This window comes from Lissotriton helveticus, chromosome 9 (assembly GCF_964261635.1).
Source record: "Lissotriton helveticus chromosome 9, aLisHel1.1, whole genome shotgun sequence".
Lineage (NCBI taxonomy): Eukaryota > Metazoa > Chordata > Amphibia > Caudata > Salamandridae > Lissotriton > Lissotriton helveticus.
Window position 1 is genome coordinate 414,570,554 of NC_136070.1, and position 20,126 is coordinate 414,590,679.

Below are 20,126 nucleotides of genomic sequence, written 5' to 3' on the forward strand. Positions count from 1 at the left end.
ATAAATCCCATTCACGTATAACAGCTTTACAAGCAAACTGTGGGCCCAAATAGCGAGTACTTAAATGAGTGCAGTTGCCCTAGCCCTTCCTATAGAGCACTGTGTTTTAGTTTGTATGGTTTCAAGCGTCAGCAAGAGAGCCAATCAGGAATTAGTACAAACCACTTGACTAGTCATGTCAGTGAAAGAAGATAAAGGGGAAATCGCTAACCTGAGAGAAAAATAGTATTGGTACAATATAAAACCGTTGTGCTATAATCAAGCGTTTTCCAAAAGCATAATACGGTTTCAACTATACATTGAGCATATGGGACGTAGTTTATGGTATTGCCTCATAAGCAGCGCGAGGACACTCAAATTCCACACGGACGCCATGTGTGTACTTCAAACTGGGACACAAGCGAGAACCTAACAAAGTATAACATACATACTATAAGGAACATATGACAATCTTAAAAATCACAGATGCGTTCTAATAAATCTCATCAAAGGGAATAGCGCACTACTTCACACAGAGATACATTAACATTATTATGAAAATATATCTTGAGAAGAGTTCGATGCTGTCCTGTCACACATGAAAGTAATGAAAAACCATGATGTATAGCTCCATATGTTTCAAGCTAAATTTAGTCAATTATTTGCATCCTCTCAAAACGCTTTTATGCTCTCACTGCTGAGCTGTGTATGTAAACTGCACATAGAGTGTAAGCTGCGTCAGAGCTGGCTAGACTTTTTCTTCTTTAGAGGTGGATATATTGAACATAATTTACTTGAATGATAGTGATCTTTTATTTACAGTACCACCAATGATAATGGTCGTCATTGTAATGGTGGCAACCAAAACCCTGTCCACACACCTCTCTCCACCAACCTCTTTTGAAAACCATGTCACACCAATTAGCGACTACTTCACGGCCACATGCATCAAGTGATTTTGGAGTCGCAAACGGTGCGATTCGGAAAAATCGGCCGTTTGCGATTCCAAAATCATTTTTTGGGATGCATGAAATAATTTTAGAAAACTCGCTATATTTTGCAATTCTTAAAAATGCGATTGCATTTAAGGAATCGCATTTGTGCGATTCCTTAAATGCAATGCATGAATAAAAAAAAAATGCGAATTAGGAAATAGGAAGTGCAAATTAACACGAGGTTGACCCTCGTGTTAGTTTGCGAAATTTTGCAAAAAAGCTCAAAAACCATTTTTGAAAGTGTCATGTTACACACACACATGTCCTTTGGACATGTGTGTGTGAAACTTGCACTTAAAAAAACATTTCAAGGGGGCAGGGGGGGTCCTTTAGACACCCCTCAGCACCCTTGCAATGCATCAACAAATTGTCATTCGCAAAATCAAATTCGCAAAAAGCTAATGCCTTTCCATTGATTCCTATGGACCTCTAGGCCCATAGGAATCAATGTAATGCCATTCCTTAATTGCGATTCGCAATTAAGGAATCGCAAATACAGAAAATTAAGAAATCCTAAAAACTTTTAAGATTTCTTGATGCATCGAATTTTGCAATTCCTAAATTGCGATTCCTTAATTTTCGCAATTTAGGAATCGCAAAATCCTACAATGATGCATGTGGCCGTAAGATCCTGACTCTCTACAATTAACCAAGCATTCAATGAATTTGACTGGTTTAACAATGACCTCCAATTGATTACACAAACCATTCCTTCATCAGTCTAGAAGAATTTAACCTCACATTTTACAAGTATCTACTAATACTGTCAGAATTGTCTATGGGGATGGGAGAGAGATTTTTTCTTGGGGGAATGAGGTATGCTGCCTCCCTGTATGTAAGTCAAATAACAAAATGTATCCTACAACCCATGGTACCAGGCCGTAGACCAACTGAACCCAAGTCCTCTACCAAAACATATTAGGTGAAAACACGTCAATTCAGACTACACTGTTTATGTTATTGTTCTTGTCTGACCTTGAGATAGAAATAGCACAGCACTTGTCTCAGACTGAGGTGTCATCAGGTGTTCTTATGAATGTTGTTGCCTGAGTGACTGGGCACTTTCACAGGTTCTTGGAAAGATAAAGTCAGACAACATCCTAGTTAAAGGCAGACATGTCAATGATTCTGCCAAAATAGAGAAAAGGAAGTCTCTGCATGCTTAATATGGAGTCAGGCCTTGCAGACTTTACATCACTTTCATATAACAGAATATCAGGATCAACATCATTACACAAGCATATTGTGTCAAAAATTGTGTCTACTAAAATATTGAGATTACATACTTTGTATATACAATAACAAAATACTGTGCCAAAATATTGTGGAACAGTACATCATAACAAAAGGTATGTATATTGAAATATTAGTACAAAATAATACAATAATATTAACAATAACTTAAACATTTTAATTTACAATTATTTATTAACTATAACATACATCACAATAAAGAAATAATACTAAAAAAGTAAAATTTAAAAAAAATCTAAATAATAATACAAATAAAAAAATGATATAAAAAAAATCCCAACAATCATAAATGAACAGCACTAGCAAAGAGTGTTGGACTACAAAGGAGTCAGATTAACTATTCTAAATGTAGCCCGCCAGGAACCTCCAGTATGCGCCAGGGGGCTGCATTGCAGAGAGGTGTAAAAAGGGGTGTGGCCTCATTACACCTCTCTGCAACGCAGCCTCCTGGTGCATACTGGAGGTTCCTGGTGGGCTAGTTGGCCCCCAGGGACCCCCAGTATTCAAGGGGAATTAGTTCCCCCTCTGCAAATGTGCCAGGGGGCTGCATTGCAGAGAGGTGTAATGAGGCCACGCCCCTTTTTACACCTCTCTGCAACGCAGCCCCCTGGCGCATAGTGGAGGTTCCTGGTGGGCTGGTTGGTCTCCAGGGACCCTCAGTATTCAAGGGGACTAAATCCCACAATTTAGAACGCGCCACAGGGTGCGTTTGCAGAGTGGTGAAGGTAGGGGGCGAGGCTTGGGGTGACAGATTGCACCACTCTGCAAACGCGCCACTCTGCTAACGCACCCCCTGGGGCGTTTGCAGAGGGGAAACTAATTCCCCTTGAATACCGGAGGTCCCTGGGGGCCAACTAGCCCACCAGGAACCTCCAGTATGTGCCAGGGGGCTGCGTTGCAGAGACGTGTAAAGAGGCCATGCCCCTTTTTACACCTCTCTGCAACACAGCCCCCTGGCGCATACTGGAGGTTCCTGGTCGGCTAGTAGGCCCCAAGGGACCCCCAGTATTCGAGGGGACTAAATCCCCCAGTTTAGAACCTGCCACAGGGCACGGTTGCACAGTGGTGAAGGTAGGGGGCGAGGCTTGAGGTGACGCATTGCACCACTCTGCAAACGCACCCCATGGCATGTTTGCAGAGGGGGAACTAATTCCCCTTGAATACTGGGGGTCCCTGGGGACCCACTAGCCCACTAGGAACCTCCAGTATGCACCAGGGGGCTGCGTTGCAGAGACGTGTAAAGAGGCCACGCCCCTTTTTACACCTCTCTGCAACGCAGCCCCCTGGTGCATACTGGAGGTTCCTGGTGGGCTTGTTGGCCCCCAGGGACCCCCAGTATTCAAGGGAACTTAATCCCCCAACTTAGAACACGCCACGGTGTGCGTTTACACAGTGGTGAAGGTAGGGGGCGGGGCTTGAGGTGATGTGTGCGCCCTGTGGCGCATTTTAAGTTGGGGAATTAATTCCTCTTCAATCTAGAGGTCCCCTAGGGGCCAACTAGCCCACCAGGTACCTCCAGTAAGCACCACGGAGCTGCGTTGCAGAGTGTTGTAAAAAGGGGCATGATCTCTGAACACCTCTCTGCAACGCAGCTCCCTGGCGCATACTGGAGGAACCTGGTGGGCTGGTTGACCCACAGGGGACCTTAGGAATGAAGAGGAATTAATTCTCTAAGTTAAAATGCGCCACAGGGCGTGTTTGCAGACATGTCACCTCAGGCCACGCCCCCTTGCTTCATCAGTGTGCAAACGTGCTCCGTGGTGCGTTTTAAGTTGGGGAAATATTTCTCTTTCAATGCAGAGGGTCCCTGAGGGCCAAATAGCCCAACAGGTATCTCCAGTATGCACCAGGAAGCTGTGTTGCAGACAGGTGTTCAGAGGCCACGCCCCCTTTTACACCTCTCTTCAGCGCAGCTCTGTGGTGCTTACTGGAGGTACCTAGGGGGCTTGTTTGACCCTAGGGATCCTTAGGATTGAAGGGGACTTAATCTCTCAACTTAGAACGGTGACAGGGCGCGTTTACACAGTGGTAGAGGGAAGGGATGGGGCTTCACGTGATGTGTGCAAAGACGCCCTGTGGCGCGTTTTAAGTGGGGGAAAAAATTCAACTTCAAACCTGAGGGACCATGGGGGCCAAGTAGTCCACCAGGTGCTTCCAGGAAGCGCCACTGTGCTGCGTTGTAGAGAGGTGGTGCATGCCATGCCCCTTTTTACATCTCTCTGCTACGCAGCTCTGTGGCGCTTACTGGATGTAGCCAAATTCCGATTTACTCACCTGTTATCAGGAGAGACCTCAGTGCTGCATCTTTGAGCCCAGTACTGATCCTCAAAAGTAATTCTAACAATACTTACCAGTAACTTGAATTTCCTTCCATAGGCTAATATTGACTGGTTTCACTTGGAAATTCTTCTAAGTGTGGAGTTTTGGAACTTTAAAATATTCAACTAAAATCATCCGAACAACGAATTCTGATTTACTTACCTGTTATCAGGAGAGAACCCAGTGCTGCATCTTTTAGCCCAGCACTGACCCTGAAAAGTAATTCTAACCGTACTTACCAGTAACTTGTATTTCCTTCCATAGGAATCCATTGTCTGGTTTTCACCAGAAAAGTTTCTAAGTGTCTATTTTCACAAACTAAAAATATTCCTTAAAAATCGCCTGTATAACTTGAACGCATTCTTTCAACTGTTTACAGGAGATGCACATGTGCTGGATCCTTGATCCACCACGGAGTAGGAAAAAGTAATGATAACACTACTTACCTGCTAAGTGAATTTCCTTCCATAGGGTAACATTGAGTTGTTTTACTTGGAAATTCTTACAAGTGTGGAATTTTGGATTTTAAAAAATTCCTCTAAAATCAGCCAAACTATGAATTCCGATTTACTCACCTGTTATCAGGAGAGACCTCAGTGCTGCCTCTTTCAGCCCACTACTGATCCTGAAAAGTAATTCTAACCGTACTTACATTACCTTGAATTTCCTTCCATAGGATATCATTGCCTGCTATATAAAATATATATAAATTAAAAAAATATAAAAAAAAATATATATATTACAATTTCAATATTTTCAAAAACTTTTTTTCATTTTATATTAAAAATATGTAATGTAATTTAAAAAATAAAATATCTCAAAATAAATAGTTTAAAAAATGTAGTAAATCAGTATAAAAAAAACAAGTAATACGTTTAAAAATTGTCATTTACAAAACCTTCGAAATTCACTGAAAAAACCATAGGTTTCGGGCCTGATATAGTTAGGAATTAGCATTTAAAAAACCTTTTAAATTCACTGAATAAACCATAGGTTTCAGGCCTGATATAGTTAGGAATTAGCATTTAAAAAACCTTTGAAATTCACTGAAAAAAACATAGGTTTCAGTCCTGATATAGCTAGGAATTAGCATTTAAAAAACCTTAGAAATTCACTGAAAAAGCTATAGGTTTTGAGATGTCTTCAGTGATGTCACTGACCATGTCATGAATGATGTAATATGTGACATCATCAGCAGTGGATTGCGGGTGCACGAGATATAGTTAGTACACCTAACTATATCGGAGGAATTGCAAAGGTTTTGTACGAGTGAAATGTCCAGCTAACTATAACACCCCTAAAACCTATAGTTTTTTCAGTGAATTTCTAAGGCTTTTTAAATGCTAATTCCTAACTATATCAGGCCTGAAACCTATGTTTTTTTCAGTGAATATATATATATATATTCTCTTTAAAATCCATAGGTTTCAGGCACGTTATAGTTAGAAATTAGCATTTAAAAAAACTTAGAAATTCACTGAAAAATACATATCCCCGCAATGCATGCTGATGATGTCACATATTACATCATTCATGACATGGTCAGTGACAATGATGACATCACTGATGACATCACTGAGGACATCATCCAGTGACTGTGTGTTTCTGTAATTTTTAACTTTTTTTATATATATTCCAAGGTGTATTGAAGATTGAGCGGGTGTATACGTGTCTGGATGGAGGATTTAGTAGGTGAGTGACTGACTGTATAAGTGAGTGATTAAATGTGTCTTACTGAATGCATACGTTAGTGACTAAACTGTGTGAATGTCTGTGTCAGTCTGTTAGTTGGTGTGTAAGCGGCTGCATGGGTTTGTGAGTAGCTACATGAGCGTCTACATGGGTTATTGATTGGTAGACTGACTATCTGTATGGGTGCCTGAATGTTTGCATGGGTAGGTGGGTGATGTGTGACTCTGTGCATAGATGTGTCAGTGGGTGATTTACTGGGTGTATGGATTCAAGACAGCTTGTGTGAAGGGCTGTATGGGTGGGTGAGTGTGTGTATGGGTGTGTTGGTGAGTGAATAGATGTCTCAGTGGTACATGTGTGAGTAACTACATATGTGAAAGGTAGTATATGTGAGTGTTGGAGTATATACATGACTATATGTGAGAGTGAGTAATTGTGAGAGTGGCTGTATGGATGAGTGTGTGCTTGTATCAGTGATTATGTAAGAGAGTAAGTATGTGTTAGTATCAGTATGAATAAGTGAGGTGGTGTGTGTATAACTGTATAGGTGAGTAAATGAGAGTGTGATTGATTCTTAGCATGATTGACTAGGTGTGTGAATAACTCTATGGATGAGTGGTGGTGTGTGAGTGTCTGTATAGGTATATGAGTGCAAATGATAGTGCTGTATTGATGAGTGACTGCATGTATGAGTGACTGTATAGGTGAATGAGTAGATGTTTGGGTTGACCTAGGAATCAGTGAGGGGGTATGTAGTAACTGGTATCGGTGTGTCTAAGGTTTCGAAAACGGTATTCTGTATTTTGGAGTCAGCGTATCAAAGGTTATATTAGGGTGTGAGGAGGTGCATCAGATTATCACGTGGGCGATGTCATCAGTAAAGTCATTTGAGATGTCATCAGTGATGTCATCAGTGATGTCAGTGACCATGTCATGAATGAGGTAATATGTGACATCATCAGCAGTGCATTGCAGGGGCCCGAGTTATATTTAGCTCAACTAACTATAAGAGCCAAATTTCTCTGGTATTGTTTGAGTGAAATATCCAACTTACCATGACGTCCCTGAAACCTATGTTTTTTCAGTGTATTTCTAAGGTTTTTAAATGCTAATTTCTAAGTATAACGTCCCTGAAACCTATGGTTTTTTTGGTGAATTTTGATGCTTTTTTAAATGAGAATTTCTAAGTATACTGTGCCTCAAACCTCTGTTTTTTTATTTACTACATTTATATTTATTTATTAAACAAAATTTGAGAATAATTTAAAGTTTGAAAAACTATATTCATTGTTTTTTTATTAATTCACAGGACTCGCGCAGCGCATGCACACCCTGCACAATGGCTGCACGCACCTCGCTACTGTATATTTCAGAAGTCACGACTTCAGCGTAATTTTGAAAAGTAAGAAATAGTATTAAAGAAATTATCAATGCATAGTTTGGTAATAGTGTTTGACTAATTTAATATAGAAAACTTTTTAGAAAACTATTTTTTTCAGTATAATATTAAAAATATGAAATTTGACGTGTGCGTGACGAATGCGTGTACCGTAAGTGGCCCGTTCCCGTTCGTTATTCGGGTCGCGCCGGGATCGTGGTGGGGTCGTGACTTTGGCATATTTTCAAAGTGTGACATCTCACTATATAAAGTTCAAATATCAGATTTGTATATACACTATCAATAATATCCTTTTTAAAATGTTGTATAAATATTTATTTATAGTTTATAATTATGTATACAATATTTCACGGGTGCACAATGCGTAAGCGATGGGTGTGCGCACCCTATCCCACTGCGTGTCAGCAGGAATAGAAAGAATCTGATTGGTTTAAAAAAAATTCATTATGTCAAAGGGGGAGAATACATCCTTGTGATATTCCTCTTATTATTTGGCTGTCTTGCTGGCAACACCTTGTTGCTCACTACTTTTTTCAGTTTTTGTTTGTTTTGATTTCTTTAAAAAACATTATGGCATCTGCTCATAGAGACTTCGATCCGTTGGATCTGGAGAAGGACGAAATTGTGGAGCAAGTTAAAAAAAGGAAGGAGAGTGTTGTGTGGGCCTTTTTTACGGTGCCAGAGGGCGAGAAGAAGGTAAATGCTCGCAAAGTGACTTACAACATTTGTGAGCCGATTTTCTCACGGGGCTCAGACAGGAAATATTCATGTGGGACATCTAGTATGAAGAAACATCTTGAAACTCTCCATCCTGTACACTTGGCCAGAGAAGAGAGGGGAAGACAATTGGATGAAGCATAACAGTAAGACCTAAATGCCCCTTCTACCTCTGCTCAACAAGCTCCTCCTGCACCAAGGCCCCATATCGTTCTGAACTGTTTGAAGTGGCTATACTGTGTAAAAGGTGTGATGCCAAACTGTGCATCGACGTTATTACGAGTGCCATCAAAGCACATGAATGTAAATTTTTTTTTTATAATGTGCTCCAAAATGTCCTTTTCTTTGCTTTTTGTTAAACAGCTCGTTTGCTGATGTCAATCTCCTTTTGTTAAAATCAGAAACACACAAAAAAGAAAACAAATACAAAAAAATGTAATTGTTTAAAAAAACTAAAAAAAACGGTTCTTACAGAACTACATCTATTGGTTAAAAAAAGAAAAAAATCCTGAATGATCACATGAGAGCAAGGGCACTGTGTGGGTGATTGTAGAACTGCAAAGGTACTGCGTGTGTGATTGCATCAGTGCATGGGTAATGCTTGGGTTATTCCATGAGTACATGGGTAGTGCTTCGTGATTGGGACAGTGCATGGTTAGTGCCTGGGTCATTGCATGAGTACATGGGTACTGACTGGATGATTAGAGTACTGCAAGGATAGTGCGTGGTGAATTTATTAGCGATTGGGTATTAGCGGAGTGATTGGATAAGTACATGGTACTGTCTGGGTGATAGGAGGAGTACATGGACAGTGACATCGTGATTGCTGGAGTGCATGGGTACTACCTGGGTAACTGAAGGAGCGAATGAGTAGTATGTAGGTGGTTAGAGGACTGCAAGGGTAGTGCAAAGGGGATTGTAGCCGTGCATGTGTTAGTGCATGTCTCATTGGACGAGTACGTGGTACTGACTGAATGATTAGAGTTCTACAAGGAGAGTGTGTGGTGAATTTGCAAGTGCTTGGGTATTGGCAGAGTGATTGGATAAGTACATAGTACTGGCTGGGTGATTGGAGGGGTGCATGGGGAGTGAAAGGGTGATTGCTGGACTGGATGGGTACTACCTGGGTAATTGAAGGAGTGAATAAGTAGTGTGTCGGTGGTTAGAGGACTGCAAGGGTAGTGCACAGGGGATTGTAGCAGTGCACGTATTAGTGCCTGGGTCATTGCATGAGTACATGGGTACTGACTGAATGATTAGGAGAGTGCATGGTGAATTTGCAAGTGCTTGGGTATTGGCGGAGTGATTGGATAAGTACATAGTACTGGCTGGGTGATTGGAGGAGTGCATGGGGAGTGACAAGATGATTGCTGAACTGCATGGGTACTACTTGGGGAGTTGAAGGAGAGAAGGAGTAGTGTGTAGTTGGTTAGAGGACTGTATGGGTAGTGTACAGAGGATTGTAGCAGTGCATGTGTTAGTGTATGGGTCATTACATGAGTACATGGGTACTGACTGAATGATTAGAGTATTGCAAGGAGAATTTATAAGTGCTTGGGAATTGATGGAGTGATTGGATGAGTACATAGTACTGGCTATACCAAAAACAAGAGAATAAAAGACAACACTCCACTGAATGTGCATTAAACGTTCAAATTCACACACAAGTCTATGATCATTCAAGTGTAGAAGTATGGATGAATGTAGGGTCAGTCATTACCTCTTACGTCCATGTTGCTCATGTTGTGGGACTTGAGTCACAGGGTGCAACATTATCGATTGCGCTCTGGGTGATGCCGACACTACAACAGAGACACACCCATTAGTTACTTCCTTGTCCAGCCCAGGACGGAACCACCCCTGGAGTCCCAGGGTCATTGTCACACCCCTACGCTGGACTGGCATACGCCAGGCTAGCCCATACCGCTTACGCTTACAGGGGGGACAATGCTACATGTCCCAGGTCTTCCCTGTAGTGCTCTCCTGATCACAGGTCTAGTTGTCAGCATGCCACAGCCACTCCCTCAGGGCTGGTGAACACCCACACCACACCCATCCAGCACAGGTTTTACAGGATATGTGACCCTGCCAATAAAAAGGGCCGGGCGCACATGCTTGACACCATTTCCACTCTCTATCTGGGTGTGTCCATGTAATTATTATTTATGCATGAGGGCCTAGGGACCTACTACTCACATTCCCCACTGCCGGAGGTGACATGATGGCGTCCGCACCACCATATTCAATAATAAAGGGCTCATTACTTGAGGTACACAGAGTTGGTGACCGCTGAGGCATTTTGGCCAACACGGGCCTCCCGCAATGTGGCGATGACTTGAGGTACATGGAGTTGGTGGCAGCTGAGGCACTTTGGCCGACACAGGCCTCCCGCCACGTGGCGATGCCTTGAGGTGCACAGAGTTAGTGGCAGCCAAGGCATTTTGGCCGATACGGGCCTCCCACCACATGGCGATGTCTTGAGCTGCACTGAGTTAGTGCCACCAGAGCTGAGCGGGTGTGCAGCCTGCGATGATGCATAGGTCTCGATACGCCATCCTGGAAATCAAGACCCGATTTGAATTGTGAGCTAAGCTGGACCACGCGTACACCAAAGGCAGCAAATTGTACAAACAAGACTCCCCGGCGCGGTGCAGCAGGATGAGCTGGGGGCCTATGCCGCGGAATACAGCGACGGCTGAGGAGGTTGTTTCGGCACTTGGTGGGTCCTCTTGGAGACACACCATTGGCGGCAGGTGAGCATTCAGGTCTGGGACGGGTGCGCAGGGTCGGGCAGTCATCGCTGGGCAGCGGACAGGTCTGGGGACTAGGGCTGTGGTGCTTGCGGAAGATGTAGGAATCATGCACACTGCCTGGGAAGTTTGCGACGACATTAGTGTACAGGCCCCGGTAGTCCAGTTTTTCCTTCACATTGTTAGAATGCGTGTGGTTTCTGTTGCGGTGATTGTTTTCAGTGTTGGGAGGGGGCACGAGTAGTATATGTGTGCAATCAATTGCCCCAACATGTGCGGGAAGCCTGCTATGGCGTGGCTACCTTGCTTGGTCTCCAGCTGTTCCTGTGCAGTGTGGGTGAAGTGAAGCTGCAGGTGTATCAAGCTGAAATGAACTGTGATGCTTACAGGTATGATGAGTCCTGCATGATGAGACTGTAACAGAAGTCTGTGTGGTTGTAACCTTCCTTCACTTTCCTACGAAGGTTACAACCACACTATCTTCTGTAACGCTCTTTTTGTGCAGGATTGATCATACCTGTAAGCATTCTGGTTTGTCCAAGTGCAATATATTGTACCAGATTACGTTTGTGACCATACTAACGCTTGACCATTGTCACAATTTATCCAACAGGTTTCTGAATCCAGACTTTCAGAATATTGAATTGTATTGGGATTTCCAGGACGATCTGCAGTTATTTAGATCCACAAGTTGCCCATATGATGTTCCCCGTTGGGAATGTCACTCATTGTTTGATGTTTTTGTGTTGTTAATTTATGTTTTTGTAATAAAGTACTGTTTTTCCACTACTGTTGACTACTGGACTCTGGCAGTTGTAAGCTCAAAGGTACCAGCGGCCAACAGGTGCAGCACAGCCAGCAGCTTTGTCTGTGGAGGGATGTTGGTTGTCTGCTGTGGGGATGTATGACGTTACATCGCGCACATTGAGATCGCACGCTTTTCCCCCGCATCTATTACATCGCACAGGCCAGGACATTGTCTGTTTTTTCCTCGCTATCTGTTGCAACGCGATTACGTTGCTTTCTATTGGCCCGCAAGTGTATATATATTTGGGGGCCTCGCACACAGCTCAATAAAGATATTTTGTGAGCGTTTCCCATTACATGGTGAATATTACATCGTTTCTGGTCCTCGCAGGTCATGGTGAATATTATATCGTTTCACACTGTGACTCGCACGCTCGCCAATTTTGGTTTATTTTTCATTTTGGTGAATATTATATCGTGCAGTTTAGCATTTTTCCAATTACATCAGATTTTCAGTTTAGAGCAATTATCGTTTCTGGTCCTCGCAGGTCATGGTGAATATTATATCGTTTCACACTGTGACTCGCACGTCACAGTTAATCAACTTAATTTCCGTGTGGTGAATATCGTTTCTGGTCTTCGCAGGTCATGCTGAATATTATATCGTTTCACACTGTGACTCGCACGCTCGCCAATTTTTGTTTATTTTTCATTTTGGTGAATATTATATCGTGCAGTTTAGCATTTTTATCGTGCAGTTTAGCATTTTTCCAATTACATCAGTTTTGCAGTTTAGAGCAATTTTTGTTTCATTTTCAGTTTCTTAATTTACCCATCACGATGCGATGTCATTACTGGCGATGTAATGGCCCATGTCATCGCTGGCGATGTAATGGCTAGCGATGTGCAAGTCATTGCGACGTCTTAGCATGCGGCGCGCTAGCATGCGGTGTGCAGCCATATCGCAACGCGATGCAGTCGTTTTGTTGTAACGGGTGTTTCCCCTGCTGTGTTGGTACTGCCAGCCTGTGAGCAATGTGGCAGTGTGCACCAACTTGAGAATGGGGCGATTATTCTTTTGTCATTTTTTCTGCGCTAAAGTGCCGATAACTCGTCGAAAAGTCCCCACTGTTGGGTTATAGGGTGGCTCTAAAACGTGCCCTTGTGTTTATTAGGAATTTGTTGTAGCTACATGCAAATCACAAGAAAAGATTTTATTTAAAAAGGTTTAAAAACAAGAAAAGTGGGCAGGGTACCAAGACCCTGACCCCTAGGCCTTCTCAGGGGATCGTACAAGGACCCCCAGGGACCAATGTTTTTTTTTTTAAAGCGGTGGGGCGTATTCTCAAGGACTTATTGCCGAGTTATCTGCACTTTCGTGCAGCAAGAGTGGCAAAAGAATTATCGTTCCATTCTCAACCTGGTGCAAACTGCCGATATCGCCAATTTTCCAGTGCTTGCTTCCGCAAAAAACATCGCCACGGATGAGAGCAACAACTAATGCTAATGATATGCAGAGTAGGCCTTCCCGTGCAAAAAAACACGAAAACACCACTTCCCGATATTTTCAACGACCAGCCAAATCTGCGATACGATGCAAAAACAGGCGATAAGATGCATTAACAGTAGGAATTTAACACCTGCCTTTTACTGGTGTAAACTAATGCAGGACAACTACCTACAGTATGAAAGGGAGCCAAGCCCAGAGCCACATCTGAAGACCAACACGTGTCATGGAGCTATTGATCATGCAGCTCGGTGACCCAAGAAGGCCACAATACCCACCGCCACAACCCCCAGGACCCCTCCGGATCACCCACCCCTGATTACCACTGAGGCAGCGCAGAACAGGACAGCGTATGTTCCGAAAATGGCATAGCCACACAATAGCTGAATGTTGGAAGAGGCGGGAGCCATGTGTGAAGGAGGCAAGTCACCCATGAATAAGAATGCACACAATGCCAAGTGTGGTGGTGATGTACTGCACAGACCTCACTATGCAGAGCACAGACCTTTCTATGTGGACATATACTGCTGGTGCTTCTGGTGTTGTGGACAGTGGACGCAACCATATTACCTCAGGCAGTGAGGAAGATCTCGGTCATGTAGCTGTGTAGGTAAGTGGGGTGGGCTGGTCTGACATACGCCACTCCAGAATAGGAGTGTGAATAAATAGGCCGGGCTCTGGGTGTGGTTCACTTCCGGGAAGGTCAACGCGTCTGCCAGGGCGGCGGCCCTCACCCTGCCATGAGGCTGCTGCTGTGACTGCTGACCTCCTTGACGCAGGCCACCTGTGAACTCAGTGTCACAGCACCACGCAGTTATGTCTGTGCTAACTACTGCCTTCGATCTACACTGCGGAGAGCAGGGTTCACAATTCAGATCGAGTCGCGATTGCAGATGATGCAGTTCAGTAGGCAACAGACATTGCTACCAGTGCGGCTCACCCGGACCACGCATCATCGCTGGCTGTGCACTCGCTGAGTGCTCCAGGTGCCACTAACTCAGTGCACTACTAGTCACCACCACATGGCCTTATTGAGTCAGAATTCAGTGGGCAAAATACATTGCTCCCATTGCAAACCGCCCGGACCACGCACCATTGCTGACTGCGAGTGTTTCTGGTGCCACAAACTCTGTGCAGCTCAAGTCATGGCCACGTGGCTGTGGACCCCTGCTGATCTCTGCCTTTAGCCTACACTGTGGTCAGCAGAGCTCACAATTCAAATTCAGTCTTGATTCATTAATTGCAGAGCCTAGAAGGCAACAAACATTGCATCCAGTGCGAACCGCCCGGACAACGCATCGCATCGCTGGCTGCGCACACGCTGAGGGCTTCAGGTGCCACTAACTCTGTGCAGCTCAAGGCAACGCTACGTGGCTGTGGGCTCTTGCTGACCACTGCCTCCGGCCTACACTACAGACAGCAGAGCTCACAATTCAGATTGAGTCACGATTGCAGATGACGCAGTCCAGTAGGCAACAGACATTACTACCAGTGCGGCCTGCCCGGACCATGCATCATCGCTGGCTGCGCACATGCTGAGTGCTTCAAGTATCACTAACTCTGTGCAGCTCAAGTCACCGCCACTTGGCTGTGGGCCCTTGCTGACTGCTGCCTCCAGCCTACACTGTGGACAGCAGGGCTCACAATTCAGATCGAGTCACGATTACAGATGACGCAGTCCAGTAGGCAACAGACATTGCATCCAGTGCGGCCCGCCCGGACCACGCATCATCACTGGTTGTGCACACACTAAGTGCTGCAGGTGCCACTAACTCTGTGCACCTCAAGTCAATGCCACATGGCTGTGGGCCCTTGCTGACGGCTGCCTCCAGCCTTCACTGCGGTCAGCAGGCCTCACAGTTCAAATTCAGTCTTGATTCATTATTTGCAGAGTCCAGTAGTCTACTAACTGTAACGTTCCAGAAACCTGTGCTTTGTTCAGTGAATTTCTAAGGTTTTTTAAATTCTAATTTCTAACAACAAGATTGTACTCAGAAGATCCAATATTTCGACAATGTATTCCATACATATTACATCTTCTGTTCCATACGCCTACACTGCGGTCAGCAGGGTTCACAATTCAAATTCAGTCTTGATTCATTAATTACAGACTCTCTGGCTGAGCACACGATGAGTGCTTCAGGTGCCACTAACTCTGTGCAGCTCAAGGCAACGCCACGTGGCTGTGGGCCCTTGCTGACCACTGCCTCTAGCCTACACTGCAGACAGCAGGGCTCACAATTCAGATCGAGTCACAGGGCTCATGATTCAGATCGAGTCACGATTGCAGATGACGCAGTCCAGTAGGCAACAGACATTGCTACCAGTGCAGCCCGCCCGGACCATGCATCATCGCTGGGTGCGCACAGGCTGAGTGCTTCAGGTGCCACTAACTCTGTGCAACTCAAGTCAACGCCATGTGGCTGTGTTTCCTTGCTGACCACTGCCTCCGGCCTACACTGTGATCAGCAGGGCACACAATTCCAATTCAGTCTTAATTCATTAATTGCAGAGTCCAGTAGGCAACAGACATAGCTACCAGTGCGGCTCGCCAGGACCACGCATCATCGCTGGCTGTGCACTCGCTGAGTGCTCCAGGTGTCACTAACTCAGTGCATTACCAGTCACCGCCACGTGGCCTTATTGAGGCAGAATTCATTAGGCAAAAGCAATGGCTCCCATTGCAACCCGCCCGCACCACGCATCATTGCTGACTGCAAGTGTTTCAGATGCCACTAACTCTGTGCAGCTCAAGTCATGGCCACATGGCTGTGGACCCCTGCTGACCTCTGCCTCGGGCCTACACTGTGGTCAGTAGGACTCACAATTCAAATTCAGTCTTGATTCATTAATTGCAGAGTCTAGAAGGCAACAGACATTGCATCCAGTGTGGCCCACCCGGACCACGCATCATCGCTGGCTGCGCACACACTAAGTGCTGCAGATGCCACTAACTCTGTGCACCTCAAGTCAATACCACGTGTGCTGCGGTCAGCAGGGTTCACAATTCAAATTCAGTCTTGATTCATTAATTACAGACTCGCTGGCTGCGCACACGCTGAGTGTTTCAGGTGCCACTAACCCTGTGCAGCTTAAATCAACGCCACGTGGCTGTGGGTCCTTGCTGACCACTGCCTCTGGCCTACACTGCGGTCAGTAGGGCTCACAATTCAAATTCAGTCTTGATTTATTAATTGCAGAGTCCAGTAGGCAACAGACATTGCATCCTGTGAAGTCCGCCCGGACGATTCATCATCGCTGGCTGCGCACACGCTGAGTGCTTCAGGTGCCACTAACTCTGTGCAGCTCAAGTCAACGCCACTTGGCTGTGTGCCCTTGCAGACCGCTGCCTCTGGCCTACACTGCGGTCAGCGAGGCTCACATTTAAAATTGAGTCTTCATTTATTAATTGCAGAGTCTGTAGGCAACAGACATTGCATCCAGTGTGGCCTGCCCGGACTAGGCATCATCACTGGCTGCGCACACACTAACTGCTTCAGGTGCCACTAACTCTGTGCAGCTCAAGTCAACTCCACATAGTAGTGTGTCCTTGCTGACTGCTGCCTTAGGCCTACACTGTGGTCATCAAGGCTCACAATTCAAATTCAGTCTTGATTCATTAATTGCAAAGTCCAGTAGGCAACAGACATTGTATCCAGTGCGGCCTGCCCGGACGATGCATCATCTCTAGCTGCACACATCTGAGTGATTCAGGTGCCACCAACTCTGTGCAGCTCAAGTCAACGCAATGTGGTTGTGGACCCTTGCTGACCGCTGCCTCCGGTCTACACTGTGGTCAGCAGGTCTTGCACATATGCAATCAAATCCTGACCTGTAAGAACACGCCATTATTGCTGGCTGCGCACACGCTAAGCTCTTCAGGTGCCACCAACTATGTGCATCACAACTCATGGACCCTTTATGATTGACTTTCGTGCTGTAGAACCCGGATGCAACAATGTCACCTCAGGCAGCAAGAATATCCCAAAGGGACATTAATTTTTTTTTCACATAAGCATGCTTATCTCTAGTGCCCCTACCTCAGTGCACCACAAGTCATGGACCCTTTACGATAGAATCTTTTGTATGTGTTTTCAGATCTGTTGCCCCCACCTTAGTGTACCACAAGTCATGGACCCGTTATGATTGGATCTCTGTGTGTAATCCGATGATCACTGTTGTAATTTCTACCAGCACCAACCATTCCCTTAGGGCTGGCTTACACTCACCCCACGTGCATCCAGCACAGGCGTCACTGGACATGTGACCCTGGTAATAAAAAGGGGCCAGACACACGTGCCCGTAGCCAGTTTCACTATCTATCTAACTGTGTCCTTGTGCTCATTATGTATGCATGATGGATCCGGGCCCTACCACATTACATTGTGCTGTAGACAGCTGAAGCAACCATGTTATCTCTGGCAGTGGGGAAAACCTTGGTTATGTAGCTTTGTCCCCCCTCCGTAAGCGTAAGCGAAGTGGGCAGAGCCAGCATATGCCAGTACAGCGTAGGGGTGTGCAAAATTTGCCCCTGGCTCAGGCCGTGATTCAGTTCTGGACTCGACAAGGAAGTAACTAATGCGTGTGTCTGTGTTTTAGTGCTGGCGCACCTGGCACACAATCGACAATGTTGCAATGTAGCATGCACCTGGAGGGCGGGCTCGCACGAATAGAGAAATGAAGGAGCGCAAGACCGCTTGGGGTCTTGGCTCATACATGGCAAGTGTTGTGTGTATCTGTATTGATGCAGCATGAGCCACATGCCTAGTTCTACTCACAGCGCAACTTCACCAGGCATGAACTCTACATCTGTGTCCACCCTATCCTTACCATAGGCCTACACTCACGTGGCTGCCGACCTTCAACGGCCAATATCAGTGTGTCGTTGCCAGGCTTGTAGACATGCGCAGAAAAGCATGACAAGGATGTGCCGTAGGAGTGCAAGTGATACAACCGTGCAGCGCACACAAGTAAATAGGCTTGGAGGGAGGGAGGAGCAGCTGTGAGGAGCGTAACACACAGTGATGCCACACATTTGCCACATGCAAGACATATCAAACATGAACCCCAAAATCTCACACATCCGACTCAACCCCCAACAAGCCACATCACATTGCCTGAATGCACGCAGATGATAAACTAACATTAGGGTTAAAACCTCCTTTGTCTGAACTATCAGGCAGGAGCAATCTATTTGTTACACATTATAACCTTTAGCAACTGACTTCTATCCCATTCTCCTTAATGCCAGTTTCCTTAGTACCAGTTCATGGAACATTCAACTAAACTGACAGGTCACAAGATCACCATATTTTCAAGTTTACCACACAATGTTGAAAAGCAAACAGCAGGTGTGGTTGACTTTGCAAAATTTGACCTTATCCTTTCGACTGTTCCTTTCAAACATTTTTACTAATCAATAAGAAACCTGTTTTTTAAAGAAAGTAAAATGCACCCTATTTTAGAATGTACAAAATTCTTGAACAGCCAATCAATTCTCTACTTTCTTAAAAACAGCATCTTGTCCAACATTTTAGATACCTCTCATTCTACCAATTGACTACTTCAGCTACAGACATCTTTTCATTACTTGTAGTCATCCCTTCAAGATGCTTTCAGTGTGGATTGTTAGGCACAGCTTTGTTTTCTAGTGCAAAAGGTATGCTGAACGCAAAGGTATTCACAAAGACCTAGCTTTGCAAAATGCAGACATTAAATGGATTGGACAGAGAGGATTAAAGTGGCATTAATTAATGCCTTTGGTTAAAACCTTTTTGCATCTCCAACCCCCTGACCTCTTCAGCTACAGACATCTTTTCATTACTTGTAGTCATCCCTTCAAGATGCTTTCAGTGTGGATTGTTAGGCACAGCTTTGTTTTCTAGTGCAAAAGGTATGCTGAACGCAGAGGTATTGACAAAGACCTAGCTTTGCAAAATGCAGACATTAAATGGATTGGACAGAGAGGATTAAAGTGGCATTAATTAATGCCTTTGGTTAAAACCTTTTTGCATCTCCAACCCCCTGACCTCATAATTGTGCACTGTGGTGGCAATGACCTAGGCACATTGACTGGGGTTGGTCTGGAAATTCTAATGAAGGACACCTTTGCAGGATTGATGTTGCTTTTCCCCCAAACTATCTTTGTATACTCTAACATATGCCAAAGACAGAAATGGAACTGGTCAAATAAATTTTGTCCTCAGATTGAGCAAGCTATAAAAAGATGTCAATAATGCTGTTTCTGCTTACCTCAGAGACCATAGGACGGGCTCCATCTATAACAACAATCTACGCTTCCATATGGATGGCATCTACAGAAGTGATGGAGTACACTTCACTGATTAAGGCAACAGAGTGTTTCCCAACAACCTGAAGCTCTGCATCCACACTTACATGTAGCTACAACAATCTCCCAATAAAAACAAGGGATCTTTTTTAGACCCACCCAATAACCCAACATATAACCAAGCTTTTAAAAAAAAATCTTAATTATTTTTGCTTGGAGCAGCACACCCATCGCGTTCACACTAGGGGGCCGCGCACCCATCATGTTCACACTAGGGTGCCCTGCTAAGCGCAGCGCTCGAGTCGTGACCTCAAACTTTGGCAAAACAAATTGTCTATTTACATTCATTTATATTCGCCCGAGAACCCCATCTCCCAAGGCATGGCCAATTCTTTTATACATTTTTTTTCTAAAGCAGGGGGACCCTGTGGTCCCCCTCCTGGGCCATATTTGCCCCCGGGGACCATATCCCCCAGTG